At 39.4% G+C, this 22,044-nt stretch overlaps 1 non-coding gene across 1 annotated transcript; it reads left to right on the forward strand.

The window, feature by feature from the left end:
• Positions 1-9,504: 9,504 nt before the first annotated feature.
• Positions 9,505-9,612, forward strand: LOC112781154 (small nucleolar RNA R71). Its single transcript, XR_003191948.1, has one exon. It is a non-coding gene; the product is annotated as a small nucleolar RNA R71 (small nucleolar RNA).
• The last annotated feature ends 12,432 nt before the right edge of the window (positions 9,613-22,044 follow it).

The raw sequence follows: 22,044 nt of genomic DNA on the forward strand, positions 1-22,044 counted from the left end.
TAACTCTTAGTCAGGATATCAATAATTCTCAGATTTAATTGTAAAAAGTAAAAGAACATGAAATAAATACTTATTATGCAATAATGAAGAACAGGTTGAGGCTTTGGAGATGCTTTGTCTTCTGAATCTCTGCTTTCCTACTATCTTCTTCTTCATGCACGCAAGGCTCCTTCCATGGCAAGCTTTATCTTGGGCATCACGGTTGTCAATGGCTACTTCCCGTCCTCTCAGTGAAAACGTTCCAAATGCACTGTCACCGCACGGCTAATCATCTGTCGGTTCTCGATCATGCTGGAATAGGATCCATTGATCCTTTTGCGTCTGTCACACGCCCAACAATCGCGAGTTTGAAGCTCGTCACAGTTATCCCTTCCCAGATCCTACTCAGAATACCACAGACAAGGTTTAGACGTTCCAGATCTCAGGAATGGCTGCTAATAATTCTAGCTTATACCAGATCTCCCCTCTTGTAACTGGTTTGAGATCTCCCCTCTTGAGTTGGTTTGGGACACCTTTTGAATTGGTTATCCACTTAGTTCCAGGGAGGCATATGTCCTCTAGAACTTGATCCAACCCCTTATCTACTTTCACCATTCTCCTATTAAAGGATTCTGGATCATCTTGTAGTTGAAGCAATTTGAAGATCTCTTTTATTTTGTCCAGATGGAAGTAAATAAGCCTCCCTCTGACCATGGTTCGGTAGGTATGAAAGGCGGTTCCAGTTATTCTCTGCTTATCTGTCAGCCACAGATTTGAGTAGAATTCCTGAACCATGTTTCTTCCAACCTTTGTCTCAGGATTGGCTAGAATTTTCCATCCTCTGTGTCGAATTTGCTCTTGGATCTCCAGATATTCATCCTCTTTCAGATTGAATTTAACTTCCGGGATTACTGACCTCAGATCCATTATTTTGTGGTAATGGTCTGCATGTTCTTTGGTTAAGAACCTCTCTTGATTCCAAAGACTCTTTGGAGTATTCTCTTTCTTGCCTCTTGATTTGGTTTGTTTTCCCTTAGGTGCCATGATCTTGATGAGTCTTAGCTCAATGATCACGGAAAAACACACCAAACTTAGAGGTTTGCTTGCTCTGAAGCAAAAGAAAGGAAAGGGGAGAGAGAGGAGAAGAGGCAAATTCGAATGGTAGAGAGGAGGGGATGGCCGAATGTATATTTATAGGAGGAGGGGAGGGATTTCGAAAAATTTGAAAGAGATATGACATAGAAATATGATTGATGGAAGAAAATAAAATCATGATATGAAAAAGATGAGATTTGTAATTGAAAAAGATATAAAAATGTTAAATCTGAAAATTTGGTTATGCATCTAAGAATTAAAAGATGATATGATGAGTTGAAAAAGATTTGGAAAGAAATTAAGAAGATAATTGAGTTTTTGAAGAAGATTTGGGAAGGATTTGAAAAGAAAATTGAAAAAAGATTTAGAAAATGTTTGAATTTTTGAAAATTGAGGGTGGATGATGAAAGTTTGAAACATGTTTATGCAGAAAAGTATGAATCAAAACATGAAAATTTGAAAAAATTTGAAGTTGGAAACAAAATCTCCTCCCCCTGCCTTTCTGGTGTTAAACACCCAGTATGGTATCCATTCTGGCGTTTAACGCCCAATTGTTGGCCATTATGGGTGTTTAACGCCCAGCCAGGTACCCTGGCTGGCGTTAAATGCCAGAAACCCCTTTATCACTGGGCATTTTTCTGAACGCCTAGGATGCTGCAATTCTGGCGTTAAACACCCAGAATGGTACCCATTCTGGCGTTTAACGCCCAAAATGCCCCTTACTGGCATTTTCTTTCCAGCAAGCTCCTTTTCTCTACTTTTTGCACTGAATCCTTCTGTAACTCTGTGAATTCCTTCAATTTTGATGATTAACCTTTGAAGAAAAATGTATATCAAACTTCTACAAGTATTAATTAAAACAAATAAATTGCTAATGGCTGGGTTGCCTCCCAGCAAGCGCTTCTTTATTGTCTTTAGCTGGACTTTTACTGAGCTTCATTCAAGCTTCAGTTTTGAGCATTCTTGCTCAAAATTGCTTTCAAGATAATGTTTAATTCTCTGTCCATTAACAATGAACTTTTTGTCAGAATCAATATCTTGAAGCTCAATATATCCATATGGTGACACTCTTGTAATCACATATGGTCCCCTCCACCGGGATTTTAGTTTCCCGGGGAATAATCTGAGCCTAGAGTTAAACAGCAGAACTTTTTATCCTGGCTCAAAGACTCTGGATGACAATTTCTTGTCATGCCACTTTTTTGATTTTTCCTTATAAATTTTTGCATTTTCAAAAGCATTGAGTCTGAACTCCTCTAGCTCATTTAGCTGGAGCAATCTTTTCTCACCAGCTAACTTAGCATCCATGTTTAGGAATCTGGTTGCCCAGTAGGCTTTATGTTCCAGTTCCACGAGTAAATGACAGGCCTTGCCATACACAAGCTGGTATGGAGAGGTTCCTATAGGAGTCTTGAATGCTGTTCTGTATGCCCACAGAGCATCATCCAAGCTCTTTGCCCAATCCTTTCTTCGGGCAATTACGGTCCATTCTAGGATTCTCTTTAGTTCTCTATTAGAGACTTCAGCCTGCCCATTTGTCTGTGGATGATACGGAGTTGCCACTTTGTGGCTAATTCCATATCGAACCATAGTAGAGTAAAGCTGTTTATTGCAGAAATGGGTGCCCCCATCACTGATTAGTACTCTGGGAACACCAAATCTGCTGAAAATATGTTTCTGGAGGAACTTCAGCACAGTCTTGGTATCATTAGTAGGTGTGGCAATTGCTTCCACCCATTTAGATACGTAGTCTACTGCCACCAGAATGTAAGTGTTTGAGTATGATGGTGGGAAAGGACCCATGAAGTCAATACCCCATACATCAAACAACTCAATCTCTAAGATCCTTTGTTGAGGCATGGCATAACTATGAGGCAAGTTACCAACTCTTTGGCAACTGTCACAGTTATGCAAAAACTCTCGGGCATCTCTATAGAGAGTAGGTCAATAGAAGCCACATTGGAGGACTTTAGTGGCTGTTCGCTCACTTCTGAAATGTCCTCCATACTGTGATCCATGGCAATGCCACAGGATCTTTTATGCCTCCTCTCTAGGGACGTGGTGCACGAAATTGTGATCATCAACAATGGCGCCAAAGACTTGGAGCTCTCAAATGTGAATCACACTTTGTCACAATTCCGCACAACTAACCAGCAAGTGCACTGGGTCGTCCAAGTAATACCTTACGTGAGTAAGTGTCGATCCCACGGAGACTGTCGGCTTGAAGCAAGCTATGGTCATCTTGTAAACCTCAGTCAGGAAAATTCAGATGGTGATGGAGAATTGATAATTAAAAGATGAATAAAACATAAAATAAAGATAGAGGTACTTATGTAATTCTTTGGTTGGAATTTCAGATAAGCGTATGAAGATGCTTTGTTCCTCCTAAACCTCTGCTTTCCTATTGCCCTCTTCCAATCATTCATACTCCTTTCCATGGCAAGCTTTATGTTGGGCATCACCGTTGTCAATGGCTACTTCCCGTCCTCTCAGTGAAAACGTTCTAAATGCGCTATCACCGCACAGCTAATCATCTGTCGGTTCTCGATCATGTCGGAATAGGATCCATTGATCCTTTTGCGGCTGTCACACGCCCCACAATCGCGAGTTTGAAGCTCGTCACAGTCATCCCTTCCCAGATCCTACTCAGAATACCACAGACAAGGTTTAGACGTTCCGGATCTCAAGAATGGCCGCCAATAATTCTAGCCTATACCACGAAGGTTCCAATCTTAGATTAGAAACCCAAGAGATATGCATTCAAGCCATTGCTAGTAGAACAGAGGTGGTTGTCAGGAACATGTTCATAGGTGAGAATGATGATGAGTGTCACGGATCATCACATTCATCAAGTTGAAGAACGAATGAATATCTTGGAGAAGAAATAGACTTGAGTTGAATAGAAAAACAATAGTACTTTGTATTAATTCATGAAGAACAGCAGAGCTCCACACCTTAATCTATGGTGTGTAGAAACTCCACCGTTGAGAATACAAAAGTGATAGTGGTGTAAGCATGGCCGAATGGCCAGCCTCCAGGGTCTAGGGACTAAACGTCCAAAGATTTGTCTAAATACAATAGTAAAAGGTCCTATTTATAGAGAACTAGTAGCCTAGGGTTACAGAAATAAGTAATTAATGCAGAAATCTTCTTCCGGGCCCACTTGGTGTTTGCTTGGGCTAAGCATTGAAGCTTCCACGTGTAGAGACTTTTCTTGGAGTTAAACGCCAGCTTTTGTGCCAGTTTTGGAGTTAAACGCCAGAATTCTTGAGTTGACTTGGAACGCCGGTTTGGGCCATCAAATCTTGGGCAAAGTATGGACTATTATACATTGCTGGAAAACCCAGGATGTCTACTTTCCAACGCAATTGAGAGCGTGCCAATTGGGCTTTTATAGCTCCAGAAAATCCACATCGAGTGCAGGGAGGTCAGAATCCAACAGCATCTGCAGTCCTTTTTCAGCCTCTGAATCAGATTTTTGCTCAGGTCCCTCAATTTCAGCCAGAAAATACCTGAAATCATAGAAAAACACACAAAATCATAGTAAAGTCCAGAAGAGTGATTTTTATTTAAAAACTAATAAAAATATAATAAAAACTAATTAAAATATACTAAAAACATACCAAAAACAATGCCAAAAAGCATATAAATTATCCGCTCATCACAACACCAAACTTAAATTGTTGCTTGTCTCCAAGCAACTGAAAATCAAATAGGATAAAAAGGAGAGAATATACAATGAATTCCAAAAACATCTATAAAGATCAGTATTAATTAGATGAGCAGGGCATTTAGCTCTTTGCTTCTGAACAGTTTTGGCATCTCACTTTATTCCTTGAAGTTCAGAATGATTGGCATCTATAGGAACTCAGAATCCAGATAGTGTTATTGATTCTCCTAGTTAAGTATGTTGATTCTTGAACACAGCTACTTTATGAGTCTTGGCCGTGGCCCAAAGCACTTTGTTTTCCAGTATTACCACCAGATATATAAATGCCACAGACACATAACTGGGTGAACCTTTTCAGATTGTGACTCAGCTTTGCTAGAGTCCCCAATTAGAGGTGTCAAGGGTTCTTAAGCACACTCTTCTTTTTGCTTTGGACCTCGACTTTAACCGCTCAGTCTCAAGTTTTCACTTGACACCTTCACGCCACAAGCACATGGTTAGGGACAGCTTGGTTTAGCCGCTTAGGCCAGGATTTTATTCCTGTGGGCCCTCCTATCCACTGATGCTCAAAGCCTTGGATCCTTTTTATCACCCTTGCCTTTTGGTTTAAAGGGGTATTGGCTTTTTCTGCTTGCTTTTCTTTTCTTTCCTTTTTTTTCTGCAAGCTTTTCACTGCTTTTTCTTGCTTCAAAAATCAATTTTATGATTTTTCAGATCATCAGATAACATTTCTCCTTTTCCCATCATTCTTTCAAAAGCCAACAATTTTAACATTCATAAACAATCAAATTCAAAAATATGTACTGTTCAAGCATTCATTCAGAAAGACAATAGTCTTGCCACCACATCAAAATAATTAAACTGTTTTAAAATTTGAAATTCATGCACTTCTTTTTCTTTTTCAATTAAAAACATTTTTCATTTAAGAAAGGTGATGGATTCATTTTCATAGCTTTAAGGCATAGACACTTAGACACTAATGATCATGTAATAAAGACACAAACATAAATAAACACAAGCATAAAAATTCGAAAAACAGGAAAATAAAGAACAAGGAAATTAAAGAACGGGTCCACCTTAGGGATGGCGGCTTGTTCTTCCTCTTGAAGATTTTATGGAGTGCTTGAGCTCCTCAATGTCTCTTCCTTGCCTTTGTTGCTCCTCTCTCATGGTTCTTTGGTCTTCTTTAATTTCATGGAGGAGGATGGAATGCTCTTGGTGCTCCACCCTTAGTTGTCCCATGTTAGAACTTAATTCTCCTAGGGAGGTGTTGATTTGCTCCCAATAGTTTTGTGGAGGAAATTGCATCCCTTGAGGCATCTCAGGGATTTCATGATGAGGAAATTTCTCATGCTCTTGGTGAGGTTCTCTCACTTGCTCCATCCTTTTCTTAGTGATGGGCTTGTCCTCATCGATGAGGATGTCTTCCTCTATGTCAATTCCAGCTGAATTGCAGAGGTGACAAATGAGATGAGGGAAGGCTAACCTTGCCACAGTGGAGGACTTGTCCGCCACCTTGTAGAGTTCTTGGGATATAACCTCATGAACTTCTACTTCCTCTCTAATCATGATGCTATGAATCATGATAGCCCGGTCTATAATAACTTCAGATCGGTTGCTAGTAGGAATGATTGAGCGTTGGATGAACTCCAACCATCCCCTAGCCATGGGCTTGAGGTCATGCCTTCTTAGTTGAACCGGCTTCCCTCTTGAATCTCTCTTCCATTGAGTGCCCTCCTCACATATGTCCATGAGGACTTGGTCTAACCTTTGATCAAAGTTGACCCTTCTAGTGTAGGGGTGTACATCTCCTTGCATCATGGGCAAGTTGAATGCCAACATTACATTTTCCGGACTAAAATCCAAGTATTTCCCTTGGACCATTGTAAGCTAATTCTTGGGGTCCGGGTTCACACTTTGATCATGGTTCTTGGTGATCCATGCATTGCATAGAACTCTTGAACCATTAAGATTCTGACTTGTTGAATGGGGTTGGTGAGAACTTCCCAACCTCTTCTTCGAATCTCATGTCGGATCTCTGGATATTCTCCCTTTTTGAGCTTAGAAGGGACCTCGGGGATCACCTTCTTCTTGGCCACAACTTCATAGAAGTGGTCTTAATGCACCCTTGAGAGGAATCTCTCCATCTCCCATGACTCGGAGGTGGAAGCTTTTGCCTTTCCTTTCCTCTTTCTAGAGGTTTCTCCGGCCTTTGGTGCCATTAATGGTTATGAAAAAAAAAAGCTTTAGCTTTTACCACACCAAACTTAGAAGGTTGCTCGTCCTCGAGCAAAAGAAGAAAGAAGAGAGTAGAAGAAGAAGAAATAGAGAAGATGGAGTGGGCTATGTGTTTCGGCCAAGGGGGATAGGTGGTGTGTATATTGTGTGAAAATGAAGGAGTGAAGATGGGTTTATATAGGAGTGGAGAGGAGGGTATGTTTCGGCCATTATGGGTGGGTTTGGGTGGGAAAGTGGTTTGAATTTGAATGGTGAGGTAGGTGGGGTTTTATGAAGGATGGATGTGAGTGGTGAAGAGAATGGTGGGATTTGATAGGTAAGGGGTTTTTGGGGAAGAGGTATTGAGGTGATTGGTGAATGGGTGAAGAGGAGAGAGAGAGGTGGGGTAGGTGGGGATCCTGTAGGGTCTACAGATCCTGAGGTGTCAAGGATTTCTCATCCCTGCACCATGTGGCGTGTAAAACGCCCCTTGCTGCCAATCCTGGCGTTAAACGCCAGGCTGCTTCCCATTTCTGGCGTTTAATGCCAGCTTCTTGCCCATTCCTGGCGTTAAACGCCACTTTAGAGCCCATTTCTGGCGTTAAACGCCCAGAATGGTGCCAGACTGGGCGTTTAACGCCCATTCTGCTACCCTTACTGGCGTTTAAACGCCAGTAAGTTTCTCCTCCAGGGTGTTCTATTTTTCATTCTGTTTTTGCTTTTTCAAGTATTTTTGTGACTTCTCATGATCATCAACCTACAGAAAACATAAAATAATAAAAGAAAATAGAAATTTAACATAGATAAGTAAAAATTGGTTTGCCTCCCAACAAGCGCTTCTTTAATGTCAATAGCTTGACAGTGAGCTCTCATGGAGCCTTACAGATGTTTAGAGCAATGTTGGAAACTCCCAACACCAAACTTAGAGTTTGAATGTGGGGGTTCAACACCAAACTTAAAGTTTAATTGTGGCCTCCCAACACCAAACTTAGAGTTTGACTGTGAGGGCTCTGCTTGACTCTGTATTGAGAGAAGCTCTTCATGCTTCCTCTCCATGGTAACAGAGGGATATCCTTGAGCTTTAAACACAAGGGAGTTTTCATTCACCTGAATGATCAATTTTTCTCTGTCAACATCAATCACAGCTTTTGCTGTGGCTAGGAAGGGTCTGCCAAGGATGATGGATTCATCCATACACTTCCCAATCTCTAGGATTATGAAATCAGCAGGGATGTAATGGCCTTTAACTTTTACCAAGACATCCTCTACAAGTCCATAAACCTGTTTCTTTGAATTGTCTGCCATCTCCAGTGAGATTCTTGCAGCTTGTACCTCAATGATCCCTAGCTTCTCCATTACAGAGAGAGGCATGAGGTTTATGCTTGACCCTAGGTCACACAGAGCCTTCTCAAAGGTCATGGTGCCTATGGTACTAGGGATTGAGAATTTTCCAGGGTCTTGTCTCTTCAGAGGTAATTTTTGCCTAGTCAAGTCATCCAATTCTTTGATGAGCAATGGAGGTTCATCCTCCTAAGTCTCATTACCAAACAACTTGGCATTTAGCTTCATGATTGCTCCAAGGTACTTAGCAACTTGCTCTTCAGTAACATCTTCATCCTCTTCAGAGGAAGAATACTCATCAGAGCTCATGAATGGCAAAAGTAAATTCACTAGAATCTCTATGGTCTCAGTGTAAGCCTCGGATTCCCATGGTTCCTCTTTAGGGAACTCCATGGAGGTCAGTGGACGTCCATTGAGGTCTTCCTCGGTGGAGATCACTGCCTCTTCCTCCTCTCCAGGTTCGGCCGTGTGAGACGTGTTTATGGCCTTGCACTCTTTTTGGATTCTCTTCTGTGTTGCTTGGGAGAGTGCTAGGAGGGAGTTCAGTAATTTTCTTACTCAACTGACCCACTTGTGCCTCCAAATTTCTAATGGAGGACCTTGTTTCAGTCATGAAACTTTGAGTGGTTTTGATTAGATCAGAGACAATGGTTGCTAAGTCAGAGTAGCTTTGCTTAGAATTCTCTGTCTGTTGCTGAGAAGATGATGGAAAAGGCTTGCTATTGCTAAACCTGTTTCTTCCACCATTATTGTTGTTGAAACCTTGTTGGGGTCTCTGTTGATCCTTCCATGAGAGATTTGGATGATTTCTCCACGAAGGATTATAGGTGTTTCCATAGGGTTCTCCCATATAATTCACCTCTTCCATTGTTGGGTTCTCAGGATCATAAGCTTCTTCTTCAGAGGAAGCTTCCTTAGTACTGCCTGTTGCTGCTTGCATTCCAGACAGACTCTGAGAAATCATATTGACTTGTTGGGTCAATATTTTATTCTGAGCCAATATGGCATTCAGAGTATCAATCTCAAGAACTCCTTTCTTCTGAAGTGTACATGAATTGGTTATTTGCAACCATTTCAATGAGTTCCTGAGCTTCTGCAGGCGTCTTCTTCAGATGAAGAGATCCTCCAGCAGAGCTATCCAATGACATCTTGGATAGTTCAGACAGACCATCATAGAAAATACCTATGATGCTCCATTCAGAAAGCATGTCAGAAGGACACCTTCTGATCAATTGCTTGTATTTTTCCCATGCTTCATAGAGGGATTCTCCTTCCTTCTGTCTGAAGGTTTGGACTTCCATTCTAAGCTTGCTCAATTTGAGGTGGAAAGAACTTTGCCAAGAAGGCATTGACTAGCTTTTCCCAAGAGTTCAGGCTTTCTTTAGGTTGTGAATCCAACCATGTCCTAGCTCTGTCTCTTACAGCAAAAGGAAAAAGCATAAGTCTGTAGACTTTAGGGTCAACCCCATTGGTCTTGACAGTGTCACAGATTTGCAAGAATTCAGCCAAGAACTGATGAGGATCTTCCAATGGAAGTCCATGAAACTTGCAATTATGTTGCATTAGAGAAACTAATTGAGGCTTAAGCTCAAAGTTGTTTGCTCCAATGGCAGGGATTGAGATGCTTCTCCCATAGAAGTCGGGAGTAGGTGCAGTAAAGTCACCAAGCACCTTCCTTGCATTGTTTGCATTGTTGTTTTCGGCTGCCATGGTTTCTTCTTCCTTGAAAAGCTCTGTTAGGCCCTCTAAAGAGAATTGTTCTTTAGCTTCTCTTAGCTTTCTCTTCAAGGTCCTTTCAGGTTCAGGATCAGCTTGAACAAGTATGCCTTTATCTTTGTTCCTGCTCATATGAAAGAGAAAAGAATAATAAAGTAGGGAATCTTCTATGTCACAGTATAGAGATTCCTTGAGGTGTCTGAGGAAAAGAAGAATAGAAGGAGGAGGTAGATAGAAGAGAATTCGAACATATAAAGAAGGAAGGAGTTCGAATTGCACCTTGAGGAAGAGTGTTAGTCCTTTAAATAGAAGGATGTGAGAAGAGGGAAAGAATTTTCAAAAATAAAGTAAAAGATTTTGAAATAATTAAAAGAAGTTTTGAAAATTTGATTGATGATTTTCGAAAACTAAAATTGGGAAAGAAATTAAGTGATTTTTGAAAAAGATTTTGAAATTAGAAATAAAAAAGATATGATTGAAAATTAATTTTGAAAAAGATGTGATTGAGAAGATATGATTGAGAATATATGATTGAAGATCAAATTAAAAAGAGAAAGTTTTAAAATTAAAGTTGATTACTTGACTAACAAGAAATTAAAAGATATGATTCTTAAAATTTTAAAATTTGATCCTTTCTTAATAGGCAAGTAACAACTTGAAAATTTTTGAAGTAAATCTTTAATTATAACAAGAATTTTCGAAAATAAAAAAATGGAAAGAAATTGATTTTGAAGAGATATGATTGAAAATATATGATTTGAAAAAGATTTGATTTTGAAAAATTATGAAGATTTGAAAAAAAATTTGAATTAAAAACAAAATCTTCCCTCTAGTGTCATCCTGGCGTTAAACGCCCAGAATGGCATCCATTCTGGCATTTAACGCCCAAAATCCTACCTTTTTGGGCATTAAACGCTCAGCCAGGTACCTTGGCTGGCGTTTAAATGCCAGTTTTCCTTCTTCACTGGGCGTTTTGAACACCCAGCTTTTTCTGTTTGATTCCTCTGCTGAATGTTCTGAATCTTCAATTCTCTGTATTATTGACTTGAAAAGACATATTTTTGAGAATTTTTTTTGAATTTTTCAATGATGAGAAACAATCAAAATATAATTAATCTTAGGAAACTCAAATCAAACAAACAATGCATGCAGGACACCAAACTTAAAAATTTTCATATAAGAGACACTAACAAATTGAGAATGCATATGAGAAACAACTAAACACACAAAACAAGGGAATTTAAAGATCAGAGCAACGAAATCATCAAGAACAACTTGAAGATTAATAAAGAACATTTTGCATATTTTCGAAAAATGCAAGAAGAATGCAATTGACACCAAACTTAAAAATTGACACTAGACTCAAACAAGAAACATAAAATATTTTTTATTTTTATGATTTTATAAAATTTTTCTGTGATTTTCGAAACTTATATGGAAAAGAAAATAAAGGGATTCAAAACTTTTAATAAGAATTCCAGGAATCATGCAATGTTAGTCTAAAGCTTCAGTCTAAAAAGATTAGACATGTTTGGCCAAGCTTCAACATGACATTACATTCAGCAGCTAAATTGATGAGAATCAATCAGCTTTTGTGATGATAAGAACATCACCTTGAAACTCTAGAATTCATTCTTAAAAATTCTGAAAAGTACCTAATCTAAGCAACAAGATGAACCGTCAGTTGTCCAAACTCAAACAATCCCCGGCAACGGCGCCAAAAGCTTGGTATGCGAAATTGTGATCATCAACAATGGCGCCAAAGACTTGGAGCTCTCAAACGTGAATCACACTTTGTCACAATTCCGCACAACTAACCAGCAAGTGCACTGGGTTGTCCAAGTAATACCTTACGTGAGTAAGGGTCGATCCCACGGAGACTGTCGGCTTGAAGCAAGCTATGGTCACCTTGTAAACCTCAGTCAGGCGAATTCAGATGGTGATAGAGAATTGATAATTAAAAGATGAATAAAACATAAAATAAAGATAGAGGTACTTATGTAATTCTTTGGTTGGAATTTCAGATAAGCGTATGAAGATGCTTTGTTCCTCCTGAACCTCTGCTTTCCTATTGCCCTCTTCCAATCATTCATACTCCTTTCCATGGCAAGCTTTATGTTGGGCATCACCATTGTCAATGGCTACTTCCAGTCCTCTCAGTGAAAACGTTCCAAATGCACTGTCACCGCACGGATAATCATCTGTCGGTTCTCGATCATGTCGGAATAGGATCCATAGATCCTTTTGCGTTTGTCACACGCCCCACAATCGCGAGTTTGAAGTTCGTCATAGTCATCCCTTCCCAGATCCTACTCAGAATACCACAGACAAGGTTTAGACATTCCGGATCTCAGGAATGGCCGCCAATAATTCTAGCCTATACCACGAAGGTTCCAATCTTAGATTAGAAACCAAAGAGATACGCATTCAAGCTATTGCTAGTAGAACAGAGGTGGTTGTCAGGCACATGTTCATAGGTGAGAATGATGATGAGTGTCACGGATCATCACATTTATCAAGTTGAAGAACGAATGAATATCTTGGAGAAGAAATAGACTTGAGTTGAATAGAAAAACAATAGTACTTTGTATTAATTCATGAAGAACAGCAGAGCTCCACACCTTAATCTATGGTGTGTAGAAACTCCACCATTGAGAATACAAAAGTGATAGTGGTGTAAGCATGGCCGAATGGCCAACCTCCAAGGTCTAGGGACTAAACATCCAAAGATTTGTCTAAATACAATAGTAAAAGGTCCTATTTATAGAGAACTAGTAGCCTAGGGTTACAGAAATAAGTAATTAATGCAGAAATCTTCTTCCAGGCCGACTTGGTATGTGCTTGGGCTGAGCATTGAAGCCTCCATGTGTAGAGACTTTTCTTGGAGTTAAACGCCAACTTTTGTGCCAGTTTGGGCGTTTAACTCCAGCTTTTGTGCCAGTTTTGGAGTTAAACGCCAGAATTTTTGAGCTGAATTGGAACGCCGGTTTGGGCCATCAAATCTTGGGCAAAGTATAAACTATTATACATTGCTGAAAAACCCAAGATGTCTACTTTCCAACGCAATTGAGAGCGCGCCAATTGGGCTTCTGTAGCTCCAGAAAATCCACTTCGAGTGCAGGGAGGTCAGAATCCAACAGCATCTGCAGTCCTTTTTCAGCCTCTGAATCAGATTTTTGCTCAGGTCCCTCAATTTCAGCCAGAAAATACCTGAAATCACAGAAAAATACACAAACTCATAGTAAAGTCCAGAAGAGTGATTTTTATTTAAAAACTAATAAAAATATAATAAAAACTAATTAAAATATACTAAAAACATACTAAAAATAATGCCAAAAAGCGTATAAATTATCCGCTCATCAGGATGCATCTGCGAATCATTCCGTCTGTGCATCTCTTAAAGAGATATGGTTCATCCCATAAGTAGTACTTTGCATCAGAAATTAGTTTTTTCTTTTGCAACCTGCTGTACTCCTTGGGTATGAACCTCACAGCTTTATAATTTGCAATGTCTGCAAACTATGGTGCTTCCTGAATGGCAAAAAGTTGCTCATCCGGAAAGGTCTCAGAGATCTCAGTAGGAGGGAGGGACGCCCCTGCTACTGGTTCTATCCGGGACAAGTGATCAGCTACCTGGTTCTCTGTCCCTTTTCTGTCCCTTATTTCTATATCAAACTCTTGTAAAAGCAACACCCATCTTATGAGCCTGGGTTTTGAATCCTGCTTTGTGAGTAGATATTTAAGAGCAGCATGGTCAGTATACACAATCACTTTTGAACCTACTAAATAGGATCTAAACTTGTCAATGGCATAAACCACTGTAAGTAACTCCTTTTCTGTGGTTGTGTAGTTTTTCTGTGCATCATTTAGAACACGATTGGCATAGTAAATGACGTGCAGAAGCTTGTTATGCCTTTGTCCCAACACTGCACCAATGGCATGGTCACTGGCATCACACATTAATTCGAATGGTAATGTCCAGTCAGGTGCAGAGATGACTGGTGCTGTGACCAGCTTGGCTTTCAGGGTCTCAAACGCCTGCAGACACTCTGTGTCAAACACAAATGGCGTGTCAGCAGCTAGCAGGTTGCTTAGAGGTTTTGCAATTTTTGAAAAATCCTTTATGAACCTCCTATAGAATCATGCATGCCCCAGAAAGCTTCTGATTGTCTTAACATTGGCAGGTGGTGGTAATTTCTCAATTACCTCTACCTTAGCTTGATCCACCTCTATCCCTTTGCTTGAAATTTTGTGTCCAAGGACAATTCCTTCAGTCACCATGAAGTGACATTTTTCCCAGTTTAAGACCAGGTTAGTCTCTTGGCACCTTTTCAGGACAAGTGCTAGATGATCAAGACAGGAGCTGAATGAGTCTCCAAACACTGAGAAGTCATCCATGAAGACTTCCAGGAACTTCTCTACCATATCAGAGAAGATAGAGAGCATGTACCTCTGAAAGGTTGCAGGTGCATTGCATAGACCAAAAGGCATTCTTCTATTAGCAAATACTCCAGATGGACATGTGAATGTTGTTTTCTCTTGGTCTTGAGGATCCACTGCAATTTGGTTGTAGCCTGAATAGCCATCCAAAAAGCAGTAGTATTCATGACCTGCTAGTCTCTCTAGCATCTAGTCTATGAATGGTAAAGGAAAATGATCCTTTCTGGTGGCTGTATTGAACCTTCTGTAGTCAATACACATACGCCACCCTATAACTGTTCTTGTGGGAACCAGTTCATTCTTTTCATTATAAACCACTGTCATGCCTCCCTTCTTGGGGACAACTTGGACAGGGCTCACCCAGGGGCTATCAGAAATGGGATAAATAATCACAGCCTCTAGTAACTTAGTGACCTCTTTCTACACCACTTCCTTCATGGCTGAATTTAGCCGCCTCTGTGGTTGAACCACTGGCTTGGCATCATCCTCCAATAGGATTTTGTGCAGGCATCTTGTTGGGCTAATGCCCTTAAGGTCACTTATGGACCACCCAAGAGTTGTCTTGTGTGTCCTTAGCACTTGAATTAGTGCTTTCTCTTCCTGTGGATTTAAAGCAGAGCTTATGATTACTGGAAAAGTGTCACCTTCTCCCAGAAATTCATATTTTAGGGATGGTGGTAATGGTTTGAGCTCTAGTTTAGGAGGTTTCTCCTCTTCCTGAGGGATTTTTAGAGGTTTTTTTATTTCCTCTGATTCCTCCAAATCTGGCTGAACATCTTTAAAGATGTCCTCTAGCTCTGATTCAAGACTCTCAGTCATATTGATCCCTTCCACCAAAGAGTCAATAATATCAGTGCTCATGCAGTCATTTGATGTATCTGGATGCTGCATAGCTTTGACAGCATTTAACTTGAACTCATCCTCATTGACTCTCAGGGTCACTTCCCCTTTCTGTACATCAATAAGAGTTCGTCCAGTTGCTAGGAAAGGTCTTCCTAGAATGAGAATTGCACTCTTGTGCTCCTCCATTTCCAGCACTACAAAGTCAGTGGGAAAGACAAATGGCCCAACCTTGATAATCATGTCCTCAATGATGCCTGATGGATATTTAATGGAGCCATCAGCAAGTTGAAGACATATCCGGGTTGGTTTGACTTCTTCAGTCAACCCAAGCTTTCTGATAGTCGATGCAGGTATTAGGTTGATACTTGCTCCAAGGTCACATAGAGCTGTCTTGGTGCAAGCACCCTCTAATGTGCATGGTATCATAAAGCTTCCTGGATCTTGAAGCTTTTCTGGTAAGCTTTTTAGAATGACTGCACTGCATTCTTCAGTGAGAAACACTCTTTCAGTTTCTCTCCAATCCTTCTTATGACTTAAGATCTCTTTCATGAACTTAGCATAAGAGGGTATTTGCTCAAGTGCCTCTGTAAACGAGATCTTTATTTCAAGAGTCCTGAGATAGTCTACAAAGCGGGCAAATTGTTTATCCTGTTCCGCTTGGTGGAGCTTCTGAGGATAAGGCATCTTGGCTTTATATTCTTCAACCTTAGTTACTGCAGGTTTATTCCCTACAGAAGTTGTTGGAGAAGCCTTCTTAGAGGGGTTACTATCAGCACTTGCAGGTGCCTGATCCCTCATTGGCGTTTGAATGCCAGGAATGGGGGCTGAATGGGCGTTTAACGCCAGGTTCCCACCCTTTTCTTGCGTTTGAACGCCAGAGTTATTCCTCTCTGGGCTCTTGATGTCCTCAGAGGGATTTTGGGCAGTGGTTTGGTCATCCTCTGTCATTTGTTCCTTTCTTGACTTTTTGCTACTTTGAGCTGAGTTATTCAATGTCTTCCCGCTCCTTAGTTGGACAGCTTGGCATTCTTCTGTTATCTGTTTAGATAGCTGCTGTCTTGTCTGATTCAATTGTGCTTCCATATTCTTGTTAGCATTTTTAGTGTCTTGGAGCATCTCTTTGAATTCTGCTAATTGTTTTGTCATAAGGAGTAATTGCTGATTAAGTTCAACAATCTGTTCTTGAGGATTAGGATTAGTAGTTACTGCCATAGCCTCTTCTTTTATGGATGACTCACTGTTTGAGTACAGATGTTGATTTCTAGCAACTGTATCTATGAGTTCTTGAGCCTCTTCAATTATTTTTCTCATGTGTATAGATCCACCAGCTGAGTGGTCTAGAGACATCTGAGCTTTTTCTGTAAGTCCATAGTAGAAGATGTCTAACTGTACCTAGTCTGAGAATATTTCAGAGGGGCATTTTCTTAGCATCCCTCTGTACCTCTCCTAGGCATTATAAAGAGATTCATCACCCTCTTGTTTAAAGCCTTGGATGTCCAGCCTTAGCTATGTCATCCTTTTTGGAGGGTAAAATTGATTCAGGAATTTGTCTGTTAATTGTCTCCATGTTTTTATGCTTGTTGTGGGTTGGTTATTTAACCACCTCTTAGCTTGATCTTTTACAGCAAATGGAAACAATAATAATCTGTAGACATTCTGATCCACTTCTTTATCATGTACTGTGTCAGCAATTTGTAAGAACTGTGCCAGAAACTCAGTAGGTTCTTCCTTTGGAAGATCGAAATACTGGCAATTTCGCTGCACCATGATAATGAGCTGAGAATTTAGCTCAAAGCTGCTTGCTTTGATGGGAGGTATACAGATGCTACTCCCATATGCAGCTGTAATGGGGTTAGCATATGACCCCAGAGTCCTTCTGGACTGTTCACTTCCACTTATGTCCATGATGGAGAAAAGAGAATTGATATGAATTATATTTTTTTTTTAATTTAAAAGTAACCGAAAATAATAAGTAAAATAAATGAAAAATAAAATAAAATTTCGAAAACAAAAATAAAATAAAATAAAATAAAAGTAAATTGAAAACTAAATTAATTAATTAATTAAAAAGATTTTGAAATTAGCAATTAAAAAGATATGTTTGAAAATTATTTTGAAAAAGATATGATTGAGAAGATATGATTGCAGATTAAAAAAAAGATATGATTGAAGAAATTAAAAAAAAATTTTAATTTTTGAAAAAGATTTGAAAAGATCAATTTTTGAAATTAGAATATTGACTTGACTAAAAAAAAGATATGATTTTGAAAATCTTTGACTAAATTAATGCAAAATTTCGAAATTTATGAGTAAAATAAGGAAAGGATATTTTTTTATTTTTGAATTTTAATGAGGAAAGAGAAAAACAACAAAATGACACTAAACTTAGAAATTTTAGATCAAAGCACAGAGAACAAACAAGAAAACTTCGAATGTTAAGATGAACACCAAGAACACTTTGAAGATCAAGATGAACACCAAGAACAAATTTTTGAAAAATTTTTAAATAAATAAAAACACAATGGACACCAAACTTAAAATTTTTAGAGAATCAAGCACAAATTTTCGAAAATTTAGAGGAAAACACAACAAAGACACAATACTTAGAATTTTTAGAAAACCAAGCACAAATTTTTTGAAAATTTAAAGGGAAACACTAAGAAGACACCAAACTTAGAATTTTTTAAAGATCAAGAAGAACTATGAACATGCAAATTCGAAAAATCAAAAGAAAATAAAAGCATGCAATTGACACCGAACTTAAAATATAAAACTAAACTCAAATAAAAGACTCTAAACCAACAAAAATAAAATATTCCTAATCTAAGCAATAAGATAAACCGTCAATTGTCCAAACTCGAATAATCCCCGACAACGGCACTAAAAACTTGGTGCACGAAATTACAATCACACTTTTGCAACTCCGCACAACTAACCAGCAAGTGCACTGGGTCGTCCAAGTAATACCTTACGTGAGTAAGGGTCGATCCCACGGAGATTGTCGGCTTGAAGCAAGCTATGGTTATCTTGTAACTCTTAGTCAGGATATCAATAATTCTCAGATTTCATTGTAAAAAGTAAAAGAACATGAAATAAATACATGTTATGCAATAATGAAGAACATGTTGAGGCTTTGGAGATGCTTTGTCTTCTGAATCTCTGCTTTCCTACTATCTTCTTCTTCATGCACGCAAGGCTCCTTCCATGGAAAGCTTTATGTTGGGCATCACTGTTGTCAATGGCTACTTCCCGTCCTCTCAGTGAAAACGTTCCAAATGCGCTGTCACTGCACGGCTAATCATCTGTCGGTTCTCGATCATGCTGGAATAGGATCCATTGATCCTTTTGCGTCTGTCACACGCCCAACAATCGCGAGTTTGAACCTCGTCACAGACATCCCTTCCCAGATCCTACTCAGAATACCACAGACAAGGTTAGACGTTCCGGATCTCAAGAATGGCTGCCAATAATTCTAGCTTATACCACGAAGACTCTGATCTGAGTCATGAGGCTAAGATATATGCATTCAATCTAAGGTAGAACGGAGGTGGTTGTCAGGCACGCGTTCATAGGTGAGAATGATGATGATTGTCACGGATCATCACATTCATCAGGTTGAAGTGCGAATGAACATCTTAGAATAGAAGCAAGCGTGATAGAATGGAAAATGGTAGTAATTGCATTAATTCATGAAGAACAGCAGAGCTCCTCACCTCCAACAATGGGGTTTAGAGACTCATGCCATAGAGAATACAATAAGAAACGTGTAAAGTGTCATGAGGTACAAGATAAATCACTAAAAATAGTTTTTATAGTGAACTGGTGACCTAGGGTTACAGAAAATGAGTAAGCTAGGGTGTTTAGTGTAAAAATCCACTTTCGGAGCCCACTTGGTGTGTGCTTGGGCTGAGCATTGAAGCTTTCATGTGTAGAGACTTTTCTTGGAGCTAAACGCCAGCTTTTGTGTCAGTTTGGGCGTTTAACTCTAGTTTTTATGCCAGTTCCGGCGTTAAACGCCAGAATTCTTGAGCTGACTTGAAACGCCTGTTTGGGCCATCAAATCTCGAGCAAAGTATAAACTATTATATATTTCTGGAAAGCCCAGGATATCTACTTTCCAACGCAATTGAGAATGCGCCAATTGGGCTTCTGTAGCTCTAGAAAATTCACTTTGAGTGCAGGGAGGTCAGAATCCAACAGTATCTGCAGTCCTTTTTCAGCCTCTGAATCAGATTTTTGCTCAGGTCCCTCAATTTCAGCCAGAAAATACCTGAAATCATAGAAAAACACACAAACTCATAGTAAAGTCCAGAAAAGTAAATTTTAAATAAAAAATAATAAAAATATAATAAAAACTAATTAAAATATACTAAAAACATACTAAAAACAATGCCAAAAAGCGTATAAATTATCCGCTCATCACTGACACACGAATTTTAAAATCTTACATGACAGGGGGACACGCATACATATAAAATATAAAGTATTTTTTAGATAAATCGTAATAATATTTTAATATTTTATTTATATTAAAATATAAATTAATTTTTTAAATTATTTTTAATGTCTTATTTTAAGTATATCAAGTATTTAAAATATTTTTGTTTTAATAAATAATAATATATACTATATCTAAATTTATTTTAAGAATATATATTAAGAATAAGACCGGACACGCTGACACGTGATGGTATTTAGGTGTGTCCAAGTATGTCCGGAGAAGAATTTTTTATTTTTTATTGAGACACGGTTTGGACACAGTAGACACGCGTATCGGACGAGTGTTGATGAGTGTCGTGTCCGAAATGAGTCCGACACACAGACACGGCAACTCAGCAAAGTGTCTATGCTTCATAGTCCACAAGAAAGGAGAGTGCTAGCCTCCTACATCAATCCCAATCCTGGGAATTGTGGGAGTAGCATCTTGAGACCCAACATACAAGTCAACAATTTTGAGCTCAAACCACAGCTAATCACTCTTGTTCAGAATAATTGTTCCTTTGGAGGAAATGCTCAATAAGATCCCAACCAATATCTAACCACATTCTTGAGGATTTGTGACACTGTGAAGGCAAATGGTGTTCATCCGGACACTTACAAACTGCTCTTGTTTCCCTTCTCTCTTAGGGACAAGGCATCAAAATGGCTGGAATTATTCCCTAAAGAAAGCCTTACCACTTGGGAGGATGTTGTTAACAAGTTCTTAGCAAGGTTTTACCCTCCACAAAGAATCAATAGGTTGAGAGCTGAGGTGCAAACATTCAGACAGCAAGATGGTGAAACTCTCTATGAAGCATGAGAAAAATACAAGGACTTGACAAGAAAGTGCCCTCCGGACATGTTCAATGAATGGGTATAGCTGCACATCTTCTATGAGGGGCTATCATATAAATCAAAGAAGGCCCTAGATCATTCCTCATGAGGCTCTCTCAACAAGAAGAAGACAATTGAAGAGGTCATAGACATCATAGAAACTGTTGCCAACAATGAGTATTTCTATGCCTCTGATAAAACCTAAATAAGAGGAGTAATAGAGCTCAATTCCATGGATGCTCTGTTAGCTCAGAACAAGTTGATCACAGCTCAACTAGCAGCCCTAACCAAGCAAATAGAGAAGAATAAAGTCTCTACTATCTAAGCTCAAGCACCTCCACAAGAAGAAGATACCCCAGAAGTTGAATGTGAGTGGGAGCAAGCCAACTACGTGAACAATTCCTCTAGACCACCATATGATCCCAATGCCAAAACATCCAACCAAGGTTGGAATAATCGCCCTAATTTTGGGTGGGAAAACCAACAAAATCACAACCAAGATCACAAACTATACCACTCTAACCAATACAATCACAATCCTAACCATTAACCAAGCAACAATAGACCCTACCACAACTCACATAATGCACCCTACCACCCCAGTCAACAATCATACAATAACCATTCTCAAGATTTATCATCCATAACCCCACAACTATGTGATAACAGCAACAACTTTGCAAGATTGGAGGCCGCTATGTCACAATTGGCAGGGAGTATTGCCACTGTTGCAGAGAGACAATTGTAAGTTGAGAAGAAGATAGATGCAATCCAAGAGGAGGCTAGATCCAACATGAGAAACCAAGGGGCAGCAATTTCGAAATTGGAGTCACAACTAGGGAGCTTGTCTAAACAAATACCAATGTCCACAACTACCTTTCCCAGTAATACAATGGCTAACCCAAGAGGAGAATGCAAGGCCATCACACTAAGAAGTGGGAAAGTAGTGAATGAAGCATCCTCAAGTTACAACAAGCAAGAAGAAGAAGCTACAAGTGACCCAGAAATTAAGAAGGAAGAAGAGATATCTACCCCAGCTCCACCCAAGCAAACCTTGGAAGCTTATGTTCCAAAGGCACCCTACCCACAGAGGTTGAGAAAAGATGGGAAGGACAACCAGTTTTCTAGGTTTTTGGATATCTTTAAGAGGCTCCAAATCAACATACCCTTTGCTGAGGCATTAGAGCAAATGCCCCTCTATGCCAAGTTCCTAAAGGAGCTTATGACCAAGAAAAGAAACTGGGGAGAGTGCTCACAGAAGAATGTAGTGCCATTATACAAAAGAAGCTTTCCCAAAAGATGAAGGACCCTGGGAGCTTCCAAATCCCCTGCATTATAGAGAATATCAACATTGAAAAGGCATTATGTGATATGGGAGCTAGCATCAACCTTATGTCCTTGACCATGATGAAGATAATGAGGATTGAAGA

Source organism: Arachis hypogaea, chromosome 19, assembly GCF_003086295.3.
Source record: "Arachis hypogaea cultivar Tifrunner chromosome 19, arahy.Tifrunner.gnm2.J5K5, whole genome shotgun sequence".
In the NCBI taxonomy this organism is placed as follows: Eukaryota; Viridiplantae; Streptophyta; class Magnoliopsida; order Fabales; family Fabaceae; genus Arachis; species Arachis hypogaea.